At 40.5% G+C, this 20,221-nt stretch overlaps 1 pseudogene; it reads left to right on the top strand.

Moving 5' to 3' along the window:
- Positions 1-237: 237 nt before the first annotated feature.
- LOC147379165 (protein phosphatase 1 regulatory subunit 14A pseudogene) lies at positions 238-19,927 on the top strand (annotated as a pseudogene).
- The last annotated feature ends 294 nt before the right edge of the window (positions 19,928-20,221 follow it).

Genomic DNA, 20,221 nt, shown 5'->3' with positions numbered 1-20,221 from the left:
TTAGAACCTCTCAGAGAGTTAGAAACTGTCAGAATAAACTAGTAAAGGATTTCATTGATGAGCCAATGCTTGTTGCCAAGTTTCCACATCCCCTGAATTGTATCCTTGAATGTGTATTAATTAATATAGTTGGTATGTATAAAAAATAAGTAGTGGCCTTGGTGTTAGTAACTTTAGACCCTTAAGGTAATAAATTCTTTCCTTTGTTGTAAACCCATTAAAATCCACCCTATAGGAATGCAATTTTATCTTCGGAAGGTGGCGCCCGAGACAGGCTTTTCGAAGGTAAGTCCCCAACCCCATTCCCCCAGTGTTGAGTTTTTGGGACGGATAGGACCCCACTTAGGGTGCTGCAGACCCCCCTGTAGAATAGACAGGGCGAGAGGAGTGGGAAGTGTTGAAAGTGTTGAAGAGTTAGAGAGAAAAAACGGTTTCTAAAAAGGCTGACAAAAAAGGCCTAATCTTTTGATAGCTAAAAGCAAAATCTTTTACTATACTTAATTTTCTGACATGGGTAACACTGAATCAAATGAAATACAGCTCTTTATAGGAATAATTTTACAGTTATTAAGTAAAAGAGAAATCAAAGTCAAAAAATCTACCATCCAATCATTTTTTACATTTGTACAAGAGCACTGCCCTTGGTTTCTACAACAGGGCACTGTTAGCCTAGATATCTGGGAAAAAGTGGGGAAACAGCTAAGAGCTTATTGTGCTCATCATAGCTTGGAGAAAATCCCTACTTACACCTTTCCTCTATGGAACATGACTAGAGATGCTTTACATCCAGCTCAAGAATTTGAAAAGGTACCTGTTAAAGAGGAAAGTGAAGTTGCAAAAACACCTGTTAAACAGAAAAGTGAATCTGAAAAGGTACCTGTTATAAACAAAAGTGAAACTGAAGAGGTTATACCTAGCTATTGGCAACTAAATGAATGGCTAGCCGCTATGACTGCCAATGAGCATGTAAAAATTAGGGATGAGAAAAAAGATCAGCTCTCCCCTCAGGATGAAAAAGATTTAGAGGAAACAGCAGTTCGATGCCATTCTGATGAAGATTGGTCTTTTTTAGCTAAAGATGCTCCTAAAAGTTTAAGAAAAACATCCCTAATCAGACCATCCGCTCCTAGGAGCTTGAGGGAAACATCCCCAATCAGAGGGTCCCTAAGATTTAGTCACCAAACAGTTAAAGGATCTCCGGAATAGGAGAGGAGAAATTCTATTACTCTTTATATATTTGATAAATAAATAAATAGTCGCCGACGCCATCTCCCCTTCGAATACCCTGGATCAGCTGGGGCTGGACCTCAGCAGGAGAGGCAAGAGCATAGTCAGTAATTTGTTTGCCCGAGTTGAAATCTAGAAGGGAGAGCTTTCTGACTCCCAGGAAGTCATTCCCTTTTCTGCAGGGCAGTTTCCTCATCTGTAAAATGGAGATTGCAGTAATATTTAAATCAAGGGCTGGTGGGATTTCCCTAGCAATACAGTGGCTAAGACTCTGTGCTTCAATGCAAGGGGTGTGGGTTCCATCCCTGTCCAGGGAACTAAGATTCTACATGCCGAGTGGCTCAGCCAAGAAAATTTAAAAGAAAAAAATAATAATCATGGGCTGGTGATGAGGATTAAGTAAGACTCAGTGTGTTTAAAGTTGTGTGTCCAGATAGGAAAGTCATCAAGGAAGACTTTAGTTTTGTCTGTATTGTTTAACTTATTACAGCAAGAATGTATAATATTTTTTTCTGTATAATCTTTTCCATTGATGACTTGGGTTGTTTTCACCTTTTGTTTATTATGGATAATGCTGCTATGAACTTTGGGTACAAATATCTATTTGAGGCCCTGATTCAATTCTTTGGGGGTATATATCCAGAAGTGGAATTGCTGGATTATGGGGTAATTCCATGTTTAATTTTTTAAGGAAACACCATAATGTTTCTCATTTGTTACATTTAGTTCATTCAGCTTCAGGAAATTACAAAACTAATTCATGCTTGCTTTAACAAATAATACAGAGGTATATGAAGAAGAAGTTTAAATTCATGCACTCCATGTACAATCAGTACTATCTGTTGGGTTTCTTACCTCATTTCTCTTTCTCTATTTGTACAAAGACATCTAAACAGAGCTAGTTTTAGTTCTGGCCCTTTTTTCTTTCTTTCCTCCCCCGCCCAAATGGGGATAATATAAACACTAAAGCTCCCCATTATCACTCCCACAAAATCTCCATGAGGTATGTTTTAAATATTGAAATTATTTTATAGTTTGTTATTAAGACAGAGAGATCAAAATAACATCCAAATGCTCATTAAAGTGGTAGAAGTATATACAGGAGGAAGCAACCACTAGAATTGTTGGAACCAGACAGGCAAAAAAAAACAAAAATCAGAAAAAAAGTTATAGTTTTCCAAGTAGCTGATCACCTATAGTATGTCACTCTGCAGAGGGTAAATGCATTTAAAATGAGGCCCACAGAGAACAAAGTTCTCAGGGTTTTTTCTGCAAAAGTAGAAGTAGACATGAGACCTGTCACTCAAATTATGAAAAGAGAAATGCCAGGAAAAGTGAGAATAGGACTTACTTTTAGCAAAAGAAGGATGTCATGGTGACCACTGCAGTGAGACTTTCTTGATCTCTTGTTTGGATTCACCAGCATCCAGCCTCTTGTGTGGCTGGCCTCTCCCGGTCTCCAGGAAGAGTGTCCAAGGCCCCCAGCCCCATATTCTATTTATACTTGTCTCCCACTTCTACCTCCCACTAACAGCACCTGCCTGAAATAAATCCATGGATGTTGCCACTTGTGGAATAAGTCTTTCTGTTTTGTTTTTAATATTTATTGTGTATTTGCTTATTGGGCTGTGCTGGGTCTTAGTTGCAGCCTGTGGGATCTTCAATCTTTGTTGTGTCGTGTGAGACCTAGTTCCCTGACCAGGGATTGAACACAGGCCAAGTGCATTGGGAGTGGAGAGTCTTAGCCACTGGATCACAGGGGAAGTCCCCAAATAAGTCTTTTTGATTATTAAAAAAAAATTTTATCTTTCCAAATGTATAAATACATATATGTCCTCAAAGACAATAGACTTATTTTAGAATTGTTAGATCTGCCTTAAATGTGTTGGTAATGTCCCAAAGAAAGGCAATGCCAAAGAATGCTCAAACTACTGCACAACTGCACTCATCTCACACGCTAGTAAAGTCATGCTCAAAATTCTCCAAGCCAGGCTTCAGCAATACGTGAGCCGTGAACTTCCTGATGTTCAAGCTGGTTTTAGAAAAGGCAGAGGAACCAGAGATCAAATTGCCAACATCCTCTGGACCATGGAAAAAGCAAGAGAGTTCCAGAAAAACATCTATTTCTGCTTTATTGACTATGCCAAAGTCTTTGATTGTGTGGATCACAACAAACTGTGGAAAATTCTGAAAGAGATGGGAATACCAGACTACCTGACCTGCCTCTTGAGAAATCTGTATGCAGGTCAGGAAGCAACAGTTAGAACTGGACATGGAACAACAGACTGGTTCCAAATAGGAAAAGGAGTACGTCAAGGCTGTATATTGTCACCCTGCTTATTTAACTTCTATGCAGAGTACATCATGAGAAACGCTGGACTGGAAGAAACACAAGCTGGAATCAAGATTGCCGGGAGAAATATCAATAACCTCACATATGCAGATGACACCACCCTTATGGCAGAAAGTGAAGAGGAACTCAAAAGCCTCTTGATGAAAGTGAAAGTGGAGAGTGAAAAGTTGGCTTAAAGCTCAACATTCAGAAAACGAAGATCATGGCATCCGGTCCCATCACTTCATGGGAAATAGATGGGGAAACAGTGGAAACAGTGGAAACAGTGTCAGACTTTATTTTTTGGGGCTCCAAAATCACTGCAGATGGTGACTGCAGCCATGAAATTAAAAGACACTTACTCCTTGGAAGGAGGGTTATGACCAACTTAGATAGCATATTCAAAAGCAGAGGAATTACTCTGCCAACAAAGGTCCATCTAGTCAAGGCTATGGTTTTCCCAGTGGTCATGTATGGATGTAAGAGTTGGACTGTGAAGAAGGCTGAGTGCCAAAGAATTGATGCTTTTGAACTGTGGTGTTAGAGAAGACTCTTGAGAGTCCCTTGGACTGCAAGGAGATCCAACCAGTCCATTCTGAAGGAGATCAGTCCTGGGTGTTCTTTGGAAGGAATGATGCTAAAGCTGAAACTCCAGTACTTTGGCCACCTCATGCAAAGAGTTGACTCATTGGAAAAGACTCTGATGCTGGGAGGGATTGGGGGCAGGAGGAGAAGGGGACGACAGAGGATGAGATGACTGGATGGCATCACTGACTCGATGGACGTGAGTTTGAGTGAACTCCGGGAGTTGGTGATGGACAGGCAGGGAGGCCTGGCGTGCTGTGATTCATGGGGTGGCAAAGAGTCGGACACAACTGAGTGACTGAACTGAACTGAACTTAATGTTCCTTTGGCCCATACAATTATGAAGGAAAACTGCAACTCTCATTCCTTAATTGTGAAGAGTAGGTTCCTGGGATGTATTAAATGTTTATACCTGCTGTGGTAGATAATCACTTAATACCTGTTAGTAATTCAAATTCTGACTGTACTTATTTTTATTAATAATTTATTTTTAATTGGAAGATAATTGCTCTACAATATTGTGTTGGTTTCTGCCATACATCAACATGAATCAGCCATAGGTATGCATATGTCTCCTCTTTCTTGAACCTCCTTGAACCCCCTCCTATTCCTCTAGGTTGTCACAGAGCACTGAGTTTGAACTCCCCACGTCATACAGCCAGTTCCTACAGGCTGTCTATTTTACATACGGTAATGTATATTTCCATGCTACTCTCTTCATTCGTCCCACCCTTCCCTTCCCCCCTGTGTCCACAAGTCTTCCTCTCTGTCCCCACTGCTGCCCTGCACATAGGTTCATCAGTGCCATCTTTCTAGATTCCATAGATATGCATTACTATACAATGTTTGTTTTTCTCTTTCTGACTTGCTTCACTCTGTATAACAAGCTCTAGGTTCATCCATCTCATTAGAACTGACTCAAATGCGTTTCTTTTTTGGCTGAGTAATATTCTATTGTATATATGTGCCACAGCTTCTTTATCCATTCATCTGTTGATGGACATCTAGGTTTCTTCTATGTCCTGGCTATTGTAAATAGTGCTGCAGTGAACACTGGGGTACATGTGGCTTTTTCAGTTATGGTTTTCTCAGGCTATATGCCAAGTAATGGGGTTGTTGGGTCATATGGTAGCTTTATTCCTCGTTGTTTTTAGGAATCTCCATACTATTATCCATAGTGGCTGTGTCAATTTACATTCCCACCAACAGTGCAAGAGGGTTCCCTTTTCTCCACACCCTCTCCAGAATTTATTGTTGGTAGATTTTTTGTTGATGGCGATTCTGACTGTTGTGAGGTGAAACCTCATTGTAGTTTTGATTTGCATTTCCCTAATTGAGCATCTTTTCATGTGTTTATTAGGCATCTCTATGTGGAAACAGTGTCAGACTTTATTTATTTGGGCTCCAAAATCACTGCAGATGGTGACTGCAGCCATGAAATTAAAAGACACTTACTCCTTGGAAGGAAAGTTATGACCAACCTAGATAGCATATTCAAAAGAAGAGACATTACTTCGCCAACAAAGGTCCATCTAGTCAAGGCTATGGTTTTTCCAGTGGTCATGTATGGATGTGAGAGTTGGACTGTGAAGAAAGCTGAGCACCGAAGAATTGATGCTTTTGAACTGTGGTGTTGGAGAAGACTCTTGAGAGTCCTTTGGACTGCAAGGAGATCCAACCAGTCCATTCTGAAGGAGATCAGCCCTGGGAGTTCTTTGGAAGGAATGATGCTAAAGCTGAAACTCCAGTACTTTGGCCACCTCATGTGAAGAGTTGACTCATTGGAAAAGACCCTGATGCTGGGAGGGATTGGGGGCAGGAGGAGAAGGGGACGACAAAGGATGAGATGGCTGCATGGCGTCACTGACTCGATGGATGTGGGTCCGAGTGAACTCCGGGAGTTGGTGATGGACAGGGAGGCCTGGCGTGCTGCGATTCATGTGGTCGCAAAGAGTCGGACACGACTGAGTGACTGAACTGAACTGATGTCTTCTTTGGAGAAATGTCTTTTTAGGTCTTCTGCCCATTTTTTGATTGGGTTATTTGTTTTTCTGGTATTGAGCTACATGAGCTGCTTGTATATTTTGGAGATTAATCCTTCGTCAGTTGCTTCATTTGCTATTGTTTTTTCCCATTCCGAGGGTTGTCTTTTCACAGTGTTTATAGTTTCCTTTGGTGTGCAAAAGCTTTTAAGTTTAATTAGGCCCCATTTGTTTATTTGTTTTCTTTAATTTCCACTTCTCTAGTGGATTTTTTAGTGTGGAAACATGATCTGGAAGTTTTGGTACTATTTTAATTTTATTTTTGCCCAGTATCCCTTCCTTTATCTTGTAACCTGTGAAAAATTGATTCCTCTCATTTTCCAAAAACAGGCCTAGCTCCTACAATCTGATGTTTAATCCCACCTTTGTATTTGACTCCTTTGTTCATTCATTCAATAAGTATTCACTGAGAGTCTTCATACCAGGCAATATATAGAACGCAGGAGATGCAGCAGTGAGTGAAGCAGACAAAACTCCTACCTTGGGAAGTTTATGTTCTAATTTTTTTTTTCTTGCTTGGTAGGCTAGCTATCATATATTTTTTCCTAATGTATTCCACCCTACTCTTTAAGGGCCTAATATAATTTTGAGCTTCTTCTACCTTTGACCAGATCAGTCAAAATCACTCCCCTGACCTCAGACAGCAGTCACAGTTTTCAGCAGAGAATCTCTAAGGAGCATCTTCCGATACATGATGTTGTTGGAAACCAATTATTCTGTTTCACATGCTGTTTGTGTTTTTTTGATCTGGAATCTTCTGTCAGTTCCAGTCCTGTTACTCAGCTGGAGATTGCTCCTCAGGTTCCTGCCTGGGGTGACACAGACTCTCCCAGGATTGGCAGATGCAGAAGTAGCAGAAGTGCCTGCCATGGAAAGGCACCAGTCTCTCAGTAATCCATGCTGACGCTGCAGCTCAACCCCGCTTGGAGGTCTGTGACTGCTGCTGCAATCACCTCCATGTAATGCACGCCAGTGCTGACCCAGGGGCAAACCTGCCTCTGCAGAAACAGGGACCAAGTGAGAGATGGCAGTCCCCTCTGTCATCACCACCCTTCTGGAAAACTAGCAGGCTGTCTAACTGCACACCTCTACATTGGCTGCAGTTCTATCTCAAGTCCTTCAGTTTCAATTTTTCACATAAACTGCCTTAATAATTACGTGCTGTGTGATTAGTCACTCAGTCGTGTCCAACTCTTTGCGATCCCTGCAGCCTGACAGGCTCCTCTGTCCATGGGATTTTCCAGACAAGAATACTGGAGTGGGTTGCCATGCCCTCCACCAGGAGATCTTCCCAACCCAGGGATCAAATTCAGATCTCCCACATTTCAGGCAGATTCTTTACCATTTGAGCCACCAGGCAAGTCCAAGAATACTGGAATGGGTAGCCTATCCCTTTCCCAGATGATCTTCCTGACCCAGGAATCGAACCAGGGTCTCCCGCGTTGCAGGTGAATTCTTTGCCACCTCTTTTCTTAATTAGTTGCATTTTCAAAACTAATTGTGATATGGTTTTCAAGGAATTTTTCAACTTAACCTAAATTTTCAAATGTATTAGCATAGAAGTGCTTATAATGTTGTTTTTAAATGGCTGTAGGATCTATAATAATGTTCCATTTAAATTCTTGTTAGCTACTTTTTGTTTTTGTTGTTGTTCCCTTAATCAGTCTTGTTAGGGATTTATCAAATTTATTAATCTTTTTAATAATCAATTTTTGACTTCAATTATTTTCTTTATTGGATGTCTTTCTGCTTCCTAATCATCCTGCTTCTATCTTAATTATTTCCATTATTCTACTTTCTTTGGGTTTACTCTGCTCAGTTTTTTCCCTTTTAGCTAACTTCTTGAGATAGAAGTTAAGATAATTTAATTTCAGCCTCTTTTCTCTTATATGCATTTAGAGCTATAGGTTTCCCTCAAGGCACAGCTACAACTGCATTCAACAAGTTTTTAAAATAACAAATTGCTAACGTTTGGAAAAGGTCAGTTTTCATTCCAATTCCAAAGAAAGGCAATGCCAAAGAATGCTCAAACTACTGCACAATTGCACTCATCTCACATGCTAGTAAAGTAATGCTCAAAATTCTCCAAGCCAGGTTTCCAGAAATACGTGAAACGTGAACTTCCTGATGTTCAAGCTGGTTTTAGAAAAGGCAGAGGAACCAGAGATCAAATTGCCAACATCCGTTGGATCATGGAAAAAGTAAGAGAGTTCCAGAAAAACATCTATTTCTGCTTTATTGACTATGCCAAAGCCTTTGACTGTGTGGATCACAACAAACTGTGGAAAATTCTGAAAGAGATGGGAATACCAGACCACCTGACCTGCCTCTTGAGAAACCTATATGCAGGTCAGGAAACAACAGTTAGAACTGGACATGGAACAACGGACTGGTTCCAAATAAATATGAAAAGGTGTACGTCAAGGCTGTATATTTTCACCTTGCTTATTTAACTTATATGCAGAGTACATCATGAGGAACGCTGGACTGGAGAAGCACAAGCTGGAATCAAGATTGCCGGGAGAAATATCAATAACCTCAGATATGCAGATGACACCACCCTTATGGCAGACAGTGAAGAGGAACTAAAAAGCCTCTTGATGAAAGTGAAAGAGGAGAGTGAAAAAGTTGGCTTAAAGCTCAACATTCAGAAAACGAAGATCATGGCATCTGGTCCCATCACTTCATGGGAAATAGATGGGGAAACAGTGGAAACAGTGTCAGACTTTATTTTTTTGGGCTCCAAAATCACTGCAGATGGTGATTGCAGCCATGAAATTAAGACACTTACTCCTTGGAAGGAAAGTTATGTCCAACCTAGATAGCATATTCAAAAGCAGAGACATTACTTTGCCAACAAAGGTCCATCTAGTCAAGGCTATGGTTTTTCCTGTGGTCATGCATGGATGTGAGAGTTGGACTGTGAAGAAGGCTGAGCGCCGAAGAATTGATGTTTTTGAAGTGTGGTTTTGGAGAAGACTCTTGAGAGTCCCTTGGACTGCAAGGAGATCCAACCAGTCCATTCTGAAGGAGATCAGTCCTGGGATTTCTTTGGAAGGAATGATGCTAAAGCTGAAACTCCAGTACTTTGGCCACCTCATGCGAAGAGCTGACTCATTGGAAAAGACCCTGATGCTGGGAGGGATTGGGGGCAGGAGGAGAAGGGGACGACAGAGGATGAGATGGCTGGATGGCATCACTGACTCGATGGATGTGAGTCTGAGTGAACTCCGGGAGTTGGTGATGGACAGGGAGGCCTGGCGTGCTGCAATTCATGGGGTCACAAAGAGTTGGACATGACTGAGCGACTGAACTGAATTGAACTGAACCAATTATACATCAGTGTTATCACCAGATTTAGATATGGAACATCTTTATCACTCCAGAAATTTTCCACCTGCTTCTTTCCAGTTAACACTCATGTCCAGAGGTAACTACTCTTCTGATTTCTATTACCATTGGTAGATGTGCCAATAAAATATAAATTTCATATAAAATTCATATAAAATTTCATATAAATCAAATCCAACAGTATCCCAATAGTATATATACTTTTGTGTATACAGCTTTTTTGCTCAACTTAATGTTTTAGTTATTAAATATTAATCTGTGTTATTGCATGTGTGATTTTTAAATGCCTTGTAACAGTCCATTGTATGGATGTAGTACAATTTGGGCTTCCCAGGTGGCGCTGGTGGTAAACAATCCACCTGCCATTGCAAGAGATGAGGATTTGATCCCTGGGTGGGGAAGATCCCCTGGAGACGGAAATAGCAACCCACTCCAGTATTCTTGCCTGGAAAATTCTATAGACAGAGGAGCCTGGTGGGTTACAGTCCACTGGATTCCAAACAGTCAGACACAATTGAACAGATGCTAAAATTTATTGATCCATTTTTCTGAAGGCAGAAATTTAGTAGATTTTTAAAGAGTTTTTTGCTATTATAAATAAAACTGCTATGAAAATTATTACACTTGTATTAGGTTGGTGACAAAGTAATTGTGGTTTTTGACTGTGAATTTTGAATCATTATAACTAGGCCCAAACACATCTTTATTAATCAAAATAGAAAATATAACAATCAACACAATGTTGTCAAAAATAAATAAATTTGGTCATTCCTGTAGCATAAAAATCCGTGTTTCGGGATTTGATGAATCTTGGAAAGCATTTTCTTCCTCCCATTGGTTGTGGAAGCAGTTTCCCTGTAAAAAGTTGTTGAGATGAAGGAATTCTGGTCGACTGGTAAGAGGTCAGGTGAATATGGCCCTTAAGGCAAAACTTTGTAGCCCAATTGGTTCAACTTTTGAAGCATTGGTTGGGTGACATTTGGTTGGGTGCTGTTGTGGAGAAGAACTGGGCCGTTTCTGTTGACGATGCTGGCTGCAGGCATTGCAGCTTTCAGTGCATCTCATCAACTTGCTGAGCATATGTGGGGAAGTTAACAAGATGGTGCCAGCCAGGCACTCTTGCCCCATGCTCTCATGCCCTCTTGGCCCATGTTCTGTGAAAAATTACTTTGCATGGTTGTGTAACAGCTGAGATCGCTTATGGCACTGTGCATGCGCTTGCTTGGTTGGGCTACTTTGTGCAGTACGCCTGTATGGGCACCATCTGGTAAGGCTTTGCTGTTGCATTGGGGCTACATTGGGGTGGCATCATGGTTATGTTATGGCTGTGTTATGGCTATGTTATGGTTATGTTGTAGCTGCTGCTACAGCTGCTGCATCAGCCAGGAGAGAGGCTGTGTTATGGTTGCTGTGCCAGCCAGGAGAGAATAAACACATCTGCAGTTCCTGCGGCTCCTCGTGTCTTCTTCCAGCCTCTTATCTACCCTGGGTTCAGCAAACAGTGCAGACAGTGTGAATAGCAAGACAGCTGGCATCATAAGCAGGATTAGCAATTCAGCATACTTCTTAGATGTAATGGTTTTGCCAAGATTCAGAAAGCTGTAGCGGATCAGACAGGCAGCATGCCACCAAATAATGACCATGACCTTTTTTGGTGCAAGCTTGTCTTTGGGAAGTGTTTTGGAGCTTCTTCTCAGTCCAACCACTGAGCTGGTCATTGCCGGTTGTTGAATACAATCCACTTTTCATCGCACATCACTATCCAATGGAGAAATGGTTCATTGTTGCTGTGTAGAATAAGAGAAGATGACACTTCAGAATGATGATATTTTTTGATTTGTAGTCAGTACATGAGGCTCCCACTTATTGAGGTTTTTCACCTTTCTACTGCTACTACTGCTACTACTAAGTCGCTTCAGTCGTGTTCGACTCTGTGTGACCCCAGAGACGGCAGCCCACCAGGCTCCCCTATCCCTGGAATTCTCCAGGCAAGAACACTGGAGTGGGTTGCCATTTCCTTCTCCAATGCATGAAAGTGAAAAGTGAAAGTAAAGTTGCTCAGTTGTGTCCGACTCTTCGAGACCCCATGGACTGCAGCCTACCAGGCTCCTCCACCCATGGGATTTTCCAGGCAAGAGTACTGGAGTGGGGTGCCATTGCCTTCACCGTTCTAATTTTCTTCAAATGCTGAACAACCATAGAATGGTCGATGTTGAGTTCTTTGGCAAATTCTCACGTAGTTGTAAGAGAATCAGCTTCGATGATCCTCTCAACTGGTCACTGTCAACGTCCAATGGCCGGCCACTGCACTCCTCATCTTCAAGGCTCTGGTCTGCTTTGCAAAACTTCTTGAACCACCATGGCACTGTTCGTTCGTTAGCAGTTCCTGGGCCAAACATGTTGTTGATGTTGTGAGTTGTCTCTGTTGCTTTATGACCCATTTTGAACTCGAATATAAGAAAAGTGCTCAAATTTTCTTTTTTGTCTAACATTTCCCTAGTCTAAAATAAATATAAAGTAAACATCAAATAATAAATCATTAGCAAAAAATAAATTAGCAAAAGTGAGAAATGCACATTAAAATGATGTATAACATAACAACATTTATTTAAGAATGTATTCCAATGTCAAACAGCAAAGTTTAATAATGCAAAAATCAAAATTACTTTTGCACCAACCTAAATATTTTAGGTAGACATATATTCTCTTGGTCTTGTGTGGAATTGCTTGGTAATAGGATATGAGGATTTTTAGTCTTAGTAGATACTGCTAATGTCTCTGCTATTTTAAATAGCAATGTTCTGAATCCATATTAATTTTATTATTTTTCTCATTTCCTGACATATTTATAATTAACAGTATGGAAGAGTTGGGGCTTCCCTGGTGGCTCAGACAGTGAAGAATCCACTTGCAGAGCAAGACACCTGGGTTCAATCCCTGGATTGGGAAGATCCCCTGGAGAAGGGAATGGCTATCCACTCTAGTACTCTTGCCTGGAGAAATCTATGGTCAGAGGTGCCTTGAGGGCTGCAATCCATGGGGTCGCAGAGTCGGACACAACGGAGCAACTAACACTTTCACTTTCAAGGAAGATTTTAATGCTTTGTCAAACTTCTTTTTAAAATAATATGTCTATGCTGTTATGTCTTTTCCAGATTTAGTTATTTACTGTTGCCTGCGCTGGCTCCTCGTTGCTGTGTGCAGGCTTTCTCTAGTTGCAGTGAGCAGGGGTGGCACTCTTGTTATGGTACACAGGCTTATTGCAGTGGGCTCTCTTGTTGTGGAGCACAGGCTTTAGGCTTGTGGGCTTCAATAATTTCGGTGGGTGCAATAGCTGTGGTGTACCAGCTTAGGTGCTCTGCAACATGTGGGATCTTCCTGGACCGAGTATTGAACCCGTGTCTCCTGCCTTGGCAGGTAGATTCCTTACCATTGAGCCACCAGGGAAGTCCCCTCTCAAACATTTTTAAAGGTCACGGAATAATCACAATTTTTCTCCTTAAGATTAAGATTATTAAGGTTATTAAGATTAAGATTATTATTAAGGCTAAGATTATTAAAGTCACTGTGAACAGTTTCAACTTGTCCTACACTACTGTGCAAAGTGAGGACTGCCTATATTTATCACAACATAATCACAAGAGTGATAGCCTGTCACCTTTTCCATGTTCTGTTGGCTAAAAGCACGTCACTTATTCTCACTCAAATGGGGCAGATCAGAATATACAGGGCTTAATGCTAGAGGGGAGAGATCATGGCCTGTTTTCAAACTTTGCCTCAGGTCAGTTTAGTTGTCGCTCAGTCATGTCTGACTCTTCGTGACCCCATGGACTGCAGCACACCCGGCCTCCCTGTCCATCACCAACTCCCAGAGTTTACTCAAACTCACGTCCATTGAGTCAGTGATGCCATCCAACCATCTTACCCTCTGTCATTCCCTTCTCCTCCTGCCTTCAATCTTCCCCAGCATCAGAGTCTTTTCAAATGAGTCAGTTCTTCGCATCAGGTGGCCAAAGTATTGGAGTTTCAGCTTCAACATCAGTCCTTCCAATGAACACTCAGGACTGATCTCCTTTAGGATGGACTGGTTGGATCTCCTTGTAGTCCAAGGGACTCTCAAGAGTCTTCTCCAACACCACATTCAAAAGCATCAATTCTTCGGTGGTCAGCTTTTTTTATAGTCCAACTCTCACATCCATACATGACTATTGGAAAAACTATAGCCTTGACTAGACGGACCTTTGTTGGCAAAGTAATGTCTCTGCTTTTTACCATGCTGTCTAGGCTGGTCATAACTCTCCTGCCAAGGAGTAAGTGTCTTTTAATTTCATGGGTGCAGCCACCATCTGCAGTGATTTTAAAGCCCCCCAAAATAAAATCTGTCACTGTTTCCACTGTTTCCCCATCTATTTGCCATGAAGTGATGGGACCGGATGACATGATCTTCGTTTTCTGAATGTTTAGCTTTAAGCCAACTTTTTCACCCTCCTCTTTCACTTTCATCAAGTAGCTCTTAAGTTCTTCACTTTCTGCCATAAGGGTGGTATCATCTGCATATCTGAAGTTATTGATATTTGTCCCGGCAATCTTGATTCCAGCTTGTGTTTCTTCCAGCCCAGAGTTTCTCATGATGTACTCTGCATATAAGTTAAATACGCAGGGTGACAATATACAGCCTTGATGTACTCCTTTTCCTATTTGGAACCAGTCTGTTTTTCCATGTCCAGTTCTAACTGTTGCTTCCTGACCTGCATACAGATTTCTCAAGAGGCAGGTCAGGTGGTCTGGCATTCCCATCTCTTTTAGAATTTTCCACAGTTTATTGTGATCCACACAGTCAAAGGCTTTGGCATAGTCAATAAAACAGAAATAGATGTTTTTGTGGAACTGTCTTATTTTTTTGATGATCCAGCGGAAGTTGGCAATTTGATCTCTGGTTCCTCTGCCTTTTCTAAAGCCAGCTTGAACATCTGGAAGTTCACAGTTTATGACTGAGTTTTCTAATCATGAACATATGACCATGTTACATCTATTCATTTGGTAAGGTCTTCTGTAGTTTGTGGGTTGGTTTTGTTAATTTATTTGTTTAGGACAATGTCTGTAACTTTTAGAATAGAGGACTTGCATAATTTTTAAAGAGCTTTTCCTAGGTTTTAAATATTTTTGTTGCTATGGTAAGTGTGTTGATTTTTAAATTTTATTTTCTAGTACTTTGTGACCAGTAGATAGAAATACAATAGATTTTTTTTTAAATTTTGAACTTGTATTCACCAAGTCAACTTATTAGTTTGTATATTCTTTTAGATACTACACAAATATAATCATGTTGTCTGCCAATTAGCACATTTTTATGTCTTCCTTTCCAATCTTTATGTCTCTAGTTTCTTTTCATTGCCTTTTTGGAATGGCTAGGGCTTCCACTACAATGCTGAATAGAACAAGAGTAAAATTCTTGTTTTGTTCCTGATGTTAAAGCATTCAATATTTTATCATTGTGTGTGATTTAACTGTAATTCTTTAAGGATGTGCTTCATCAGATTAAGAAACTTCTTTTATATTAGTTGGCTGAATTTGATGTTAAATTTGAGTAAGTGCTTTTTCTGAATCTATGGGGATGATTATGCAGTCCTCCCCTTTTTTTTTCAGTAAATGCCGCAAACTATGGTGATTGATTTGTGGATATTAATTAAATGGATGTATATATTTGACCCTGCAGGCCTAGGATAAAACTTGTTTATCATTAGATATTATCGTTCTACCTTATTAGAATTATTTGATTTGCTAATGTTTTGCTAATAGAATGTTGGCATCTGTATTCATGAGCAACATAGGTCTGAAATATTCCATTCTTGTAATTTTCTTCCCTTGTTGATTTGTGATATCAGGATTATCCTGTCCTCTTAAATGAGGGAGAAGTTTCATTTTCCTCTGTCTTTGAAAAAGTTTTTGTTTGGTTTGTAATGTATCTTCCTTTGATGTTTGGTAGAAATCAAGTCATTTGGGTTTAGGGTTTTCTTTGTGGAAAAGTTATTAATTATTAATTTAACTTCACTAACACCTATGACTATTCCTGTATTTTATTTATTCTTATGTCAGCTGGGAAAGATTGAGGGCAGGAGGAAAATGGGGTGACAGCTGATGAATGGTTGGATGGTATCATCAACTCAGTGGACATGAGTTTGAGTAAACTCCAGGACATAGTGAAGGTCAGGGAAGCCTGGCGTACTATAGTCCATGGGGTCGCAAAGAGTTGGACGTGACTGAGTGACTGAACAACAACAATGTCAGGTTTATGTTCAATATGTTATGGTGTCTTTATTTGTCAGTTAAAAACTGTTCTATTTTCCATTATGGTTTTCTCTTTGATCCATTGATTATTTAGAATTTTCTATTTAATTTTTAAATAGTTGGAAATTTTCAGTATGTTCATTATTGATTTTTTTTCATTTGATTCCATTGTGGTTAGAGAAAAATTTTTGTATAATTTCAATCCTCAGATATATGCTGTTTTGTTTTATGATCCAGCACACACTCTGTCTTTCATTTCAATCTTAAAGAAAGGCAATGCCAAAGAATGTTAAACTGCCATACTGTGCTCATTTCATATGTAAGGTTACGCCCAAAAGCCTTCAAGTTAGGCTTCAGCAGTATGTGAACTGAGAACTTCAAGATGTACTAGCTGGGTTTAGAAAAGGCAGAGGAACCAGAAATCAAATTGCCAACCTTCATTGGATCATAGAGAAAGCAAGGGAATTCCAGAAAAACATCTACTTTTGCTTAATTGACAACAAACTGTGGAAAATTCTTAGAGAGATGAGAATACTAGACCACCTTTACTGCCTCCTCAGAAACCTGTATGCAGGTCAAGAAGCAACAGTTAGAACTGGGCATGGAACAACTGACTGGCTCAAAATTGGGAAAGGAGTAAGACAAGGGTGTATATTGGCAGCCTGCTTATTTAACTTACATGCAGAGTACATCATATGAAATGCCAGCCTGGATGAATGATAAGCTGATTGCCAGGAGAAATTTCAGCAACCTTAGATATTTAGATGATACTATTCTAACAGCAGAAAGACAAGAGGAACTAAAGAGTCTCTTGATAAGGGTGAAAGAGGAGAGTGAAAAAGCTGGCTTAAAACTCAACATTCAAAAAACTAAGATCATGACGTCCAGTTCCATCACTTCATGGCAATTAGAAGGGGAAAAGTGGAAGCTTTAACAGACTTTATTTTCTTGGGCTCCAAAACCACTGTGAACACTAACTGCAGCCACGAAATTAAAAGACATTTGCTCCTTGGAAGGAAAGCTATGACAAGCCTAGACAGCATATTAAAAAGCAGAGACATCACTTTGCCAATAAAGGTCCACCTAATCAAAGCTATGGTTTTCCAGTAGTCATGTACAGATGTGAAAGCTGAACCATAAAGAAAGCTGAGCACTGGAGAACTGATGCTTTTGAGCTGTGGTGCTGGAGAAAACTCTTGAGAGTTTCTTGCCTGCAAGCAGATCAAACTAGTCAATCCTAAAGAAAATCAGCCCTGAATACTCATTGGAAGGACTGATGCTGAAGCTGAAGCTCCAATACTTTGGCAACCTGATCTGAAGAGCTTACTCATTGGAAAAGACCCTGATGCTGGGAAAGATTGAGGGTAGGAGGAGAAGGGGGCGACAGAGGATGAGATGGTCAGATAGGATCACTGACTCAATGGACATGAGTTTGAGCAAACTCTTGAGTGACAGTGAAGGACAGGGGAGCCTGGCATGCTGCAGTCCATGGGGTCACAAAGAGTCGGACACGGATTCTGACTGAACAACAACAAATATACTCTTAGTTTCATGGGGGCTTGCATATAAATTTCATTCTGCAGTTGGTAGGTATCATATTCTATATATGACACTTAGATCAAAAAGATTAATACTATAGATTAGAACTCCATATCCTTACTAATTTTTTGTCTCACTCTTCTTAAGGTATTGTGAGGAAAGTTAAAATGTTTTGTGACTATTGGTTTGTCTCTTCCTTCTTTTAATTCTGTCAAATATTGTTTCATGGATTTTAAAGCTGTGATATTGGGCACATACACATTTATAATTGTCTCTTGATGTTTGTGTTGTATGCTCAGACTCTTGAGTTGGGTCTAACTCTTTGCAACTCCTTGGACTGTAGCCCACCAGGCCTCTCTGTCCATGGGATTTTTCAGGCAAGAATACTGGAGTAGGGTACCATTTACTCCTCCAGGGGATCTTCTTGACCCAGGGGTCGAACCTTTGTCTCTTATGTCTCCTGCTTTGGCAGGCGTATTCTTTACCACTAGCTCCACCTGGGAAGGCCTGTCTCTTGAATTCACCATTATTATAAAATGTCCCTGTATCTCTGAGAGTTCACCTTGTCTTGAATATGAATATAACCACTCCAGCTTTCTGTGCTTACTGTTTCTGTTTGTGTGATATATCTTTTTCTATCCTTTTACTTTCAACTTATCTGTGTTCTTATATTTAAAATGTGTCTCATATATATAAAGTTGGGTCGTTTAAATAAACTAATTAGAAATCTCTATCTTTAATCATAGAATTTGATCCTTTTGTATTTAAGTGATAACTGACATGTTTGGCTTTAAGTCTACTGTATCACCCTTTGCTTTCAATGTGTTCCATCTGGTATTCTTTCCCTTTTCTGCCTTTTCTACTATTAAAAAAAATTAAGCAAAGAGCGAACTGACAATGCTTCATACATAATTGGAGGTTTTAACACCCTTCCCTCACCAATTGGTAGAACCAGACATAAAATCAACAGATATAGAGGATGTGAGCCACACTATTACACTTTGACTTAACTGATATTTGCAGGACGTTGCATCACAAAATGGCTGACTACTTACTTACACCAGGTGCTAAGCAGTAAAATTAAAAGGATTGAAATTATACAGACTATATTCTCTGTCACAGTGGAATTAAATCAGAGCTCAACAACAGTAACTAGAAAGAACTGAATATTTAGAAATGAAAAAACACTTCTATATAATCCATGAGCCAAAAAAAAAATCACATGGGAAATTGAAAAATATTTAAATCTTTTATAAAATAACATTAAAATTACAATATTTTGTGCTAAGTTGCTTGGTCCTGTCTGATTCTTTGAGACCCTATGGATTGTAGCCTGCCAGGCTCCTCTGTCCATGGAATTTTCCAGGCAAGAATACTGGAGTGGGTTGCTGTTTCCCGCTCCAGGGATCTTCCCCATCCAGGGACTGAATCTACTTCTCTTATGTCTCCTGCATTGGGAAATGGGTTTGATACCACTAGCGCCACCTGGGAAGACCTAATATTTTGTGAGATGCAGATAAATAAGAGGAAAATTCACATCTTTAAATGCTTATATTAGAAAGAAGAAAAATCTAAAGCCAATGACCTGTGACCCTACCTCAAGAAATTATATAACAAAGTACAATTTGAAACATAAAGTAAGCGAGGAAGGAAATCATAAAGACAAGCGCAGTAATTAATGAAATAGCACATAGGCCAACAATAGTGAAAAATCAATGAAGCCAAAAACTGGTTCTTTTAAAATGTCAGCAAAATTGATAAGCTTTTGGCTAAACTGACAAAGGGGGAAAAAAAAGAAAGAAGACATTAAATATTAATATTAGGAATGAAAGTGGGAACATCACAATAGTCTCGACAAATACTAAAAGGATAGTAAGGGAATCAAGTATTATAATTAACCTTATGCCAAAAAATTGGGCAATCTAGATGAAAAGGACCAGTTCTCTTAAAGACAAAAACTACTTAAACTGGCACAAAAAGAAACAGGAAGTTTGGATAGCCCTTTATTAACGTCAAAAATTGAATTTGTAATTTAAAACTTGCCAAAAAAGGCCACGACCCGAAAGAGGTGCCCCGGGCGCTAGGCCAAAGCGCACAGCGCGGCGCAGGGGCCGGGCCAGGACCTTCTAGGAGTTCAGCGGCTGGGCGAGCGGACGCTGAGCAAGCTGCAGTCTCCATCGCGGGCCGGGGTTGGGGGCGGGAGGGAGGGGGTCGCTGCAAAAGTGACGCGTGCGCGTCACCGGCAAGTATGACCGGCTGGAGCTGCAGCTAAGCCTGGAGGTGGAGAAGTGGATCGACGGGCGCTTGGAGGAGTTGTACAGCGCAGGGAGGCAGACAATGAGGTCAACATCGTGAATTGTTGAAACTAGAGAGCGAAGAGGAGAGAAGCCAGAACAGCCAGGGATCTTCTAAAGTCGTGCACGAACCCCACAGAGGGCTTCATCCAGGAGCTGCTGGTGAAGCCCCGAGGCCTCCACAAGCAGCCAACTTTCCGCCAGCCCAGCTCCTTCGGCGGCGGCAGCCTGAGCCCCTCCAGGACCGAGCCCGGAAGGCGCCGCCTTGATCCTCTCCGGCCTCCGTGACCTCCTACTGCATCTCCCCTTAACGCCGTCTTGGCTTGTTTATAAGTTGTATTCAACGGTTCTGTAACAATAACACTGCGTGCCTGTTTAAAAAAACACACACACAAAAACGTGTCGAAAACCCCAGGCCCAAGAGGCGTCACTGATGAATTCTATAAAACATTTTACAAGTAAAAACCAATGCCATACAAACTCCTTTAGAAAAGGAGGAAGTAGAAAACACTTCCCAATTCATTTTACAAAGCCAGTATTACCTTAATACCAAAACCAGATGC

This window comes from Bos grunniens, chromosome 1 (genome assembly GCF_055505025.1).
Source record: "Bos grunniens cultivar Pamir isolate PY7600 chromosome 1, Bosgru_T2T1.0, whole genome shotgun sequence".
Lineage (NCBI taxonomy): Eukaryota > Metazoa > Chordata > Mammalia > Artiodactyla > Bovidae > Bos > Bos grunniens.
The sequence above is the reverse complement of the archived record's forward strand: the minus strand, read 5'-3'. Positions and strand labels throughout refer to the sequence as shown.